Source organism: Gopherus evgoodei, chromosome 20, assembly GCF_007399415.2.
Source record: "Gopherus evgoodei ecotype Sinaloan lineage chromosome 20, rGopEvg1_v1.p, whole genome shotgun sequence".
Taxonomy (NCBI): domain Eukaryota; kingdom Metazoa; phylum Chordata; order Testudines; family Testudinidae; genus Gopherus; species Gopherus evgoodei.
The window spans coordinates 9,832,265-9,834,828 of record NC_044341.1 but is presented as its reverse complement, the minus strand read 5'-3'; positions in this window follow the sequence as shown (position 1 = coordinate 9,834,828).

Here is a 2,564-nt window from a genome sequence, read left to right as displayed (position 1 = left end):
TGTAGGATAGACACAAAACATCCAGCAGTGAAACAGTTAACCATGTTGCCATTTCAATGGCCATCTTTAGGTTTCAGAGTTAACATTTCATTGCGCTGAACGGGGCACTTCATAGCAGACCTATAATTTCAGGCTGTCAGCAGACTTGTGCAGATGGTGCTGCATCAGTTGCAGCCAGGTCATGTTTTTCAGGTGATCTTTACAAGCATCTGTACCAGAAATATCATTTTATGATGTGAAAGCTGAGATTCGGGAGTGCAGTCGTGTCCCCAGGGGTGGCTGCCACAGCAAGTCTCGAGTTAACTCTACATGCACCCTCAAATAGCATGTACCTGGCATACTGCCCAAATTCCCCCCCATGGTGCGCATGCACCCTCTGATGTTGTGAGGGAGTGATGAGAAAGGGTGACTTTACGGCTCAGAGGCTCCCAAAATTTTCACTGCCACTCTCCTTGTAGATAATCCTCCACACACATTCCCTACAACTGGAAATAAAGTCTGCAAACCCTGGGATCAGAGGCACTATATACATACAAAGCAAGTGCCATTAAGCCTCACAACATCCTTGGGGGAGGGGATTAAGTATTAGGGGGAAACTGAGGCAGGGAGGGGCAAAATGACTCAGCCACGGCCACACAGTGAGTCAGCAGAGTTGGGACTAGATCTCAGGAGTCTTTATGCCCAGTCATCTCCTCTAGTCCCTCCCTCTTTATGGTACATGTGCACTGGAAGAAGGCAGTGTCTGGGGTAAGGGAAAGGTAGCAGCTCCAGTGGGGAGCAGCGAGCTGGCTGGGCTGCAGGGTCCAACATGGGATGGGGCAACCCGCTCTGTCTCAGCCTGTGCCCACACTTCCTGTATTCCCAGTGACTCACCCTGGGCACTCTGCATCTCACCCCATGGGTGCAGCTCCTCTCTGGAGCCGTCAAGCCTCTGAGCTCTCACTTGCTCTGTTTTGCTGAGGAATTATGCTAGAGAAGCAGCCCCAGCAGGGGGGAAGAGCACGTCTGTGTCGCTGCCCCCCTTGTCCCGCTGCCCTGATTGACTTCGTATTTGTTCCTGATACAAAGCGGCTAATTGGTCTTAACGTGGCATTAGCAGAAATACTGTATTCTCCTTCTCCTGGGGCTTCTGTTTCACTGGGGGCAGAAAGGGGGTGAGCTCCAGCTGGGAGTGAGAGCAGGATTAGTGCCTGATGGCATAAATGGAAGGTGATTATGGGGGAAGGATTGGGTTATGGATTATCAAGGATTAAGGTCAGTGGACCGAGGGTAATATTATAGGTGAAAAATCTAATCTGCAGGTCCCCAGGAGGAGGAGGGGGTAAGATGGGGAAGGGAGCAACACAGAGGATAGGAGGGGAAAGGAGAAGGCTGCACCCCCACCCTACCCCACTCTGAGGAGCCAGGCCAGGGTGAATGCAGGAGAGATTCCAAACTTCTTCCCCAGAAAACAAAATCAGTTTCCTCTAATCCTAGCTCTCAAGAGGCTCCCGCCAGCCACTTTCATGCACCCCTAGCCACAGACTTTGGGGGTGACGTCTGCTTTCAGCAATAGGAGAGAGACTCAGGAGCCAGGCCGGGGAACACGCCCCGGCCTCTCCCTCTCTAGCCCTTGGCTGCATGGTTCCTGCCAGGAGAAGCAGGAGGCACAGGCACAAGCTGCTCTGATGCTGTGTCTCTGCCCTAGTCATTCCCACGTGCCCTCTGCCATCTGTAGTGTAAGCTGAATAAATAGGGTGGTGGCTTTGGGTGGAAACCCACACGGATGAGCCCCTGCTCCAAGATCCCAGCTCGGCCGAGCGTCAGGCATGTCGTGTGACACTCACACACACAGGCTGGGCCTCACACACTCCCGCCAGCCAGCCAGAACATCGCACGTTGAACGACGCTCCAGGCAAGCAGGAGAGTTTGGGCTGTCACACAGTTTGGCTGCTCTCTGCTCCCCAAGCGGTTCCTTGCCATATGGAGCAGCAGCGAGGCAGAGGTCAGTGCCCCAGCTGGGGTGGGGCTATTGTGGGGGAAGAGGGAACCTGGAGCTGTTGGGAGTGGATCTCTTGGAGGAATTGGGGGCAGGGCCCAGACAAACTCTTGTGGGGGAGGGGTGACAGGAGCTATTGGAGAAGAAACATATTAAAATGAAACCTGAGATGCTCTGGCCTGTGTTATGCTGGTCAGACCAGGGGGTCATAATGGTCCCTGAAAACCTACTGATCTATTCTCATGAATTCACGTGACTCCAGGCGCTGGGGCGCTAAGAAAAACACCAAATCTCATGAGACTTTTGATGACATCGCGAGATTTGGCGACATGTTCTATGGATCTGGGCCTGGCAGAGAGGCAGTCCAGGGCTGCTGCTGGCAGAGGCTATGTGGATCTCCAGTGACTTCTGCATTTTGCCCAGCTGGAAAGAAGAACCGGCCTGTTACTGTGTCACTGAGGCAGCTGGTGAGTCACCTTCCGAAATTAACCACAGGTCCATGTGAGCTCCTGCCCAGCTCTGCATTTCCCATTACAACCGCTGTCACTGGACGCTGAGTGTGCCTAGCGGTGGGAAAATACAAACC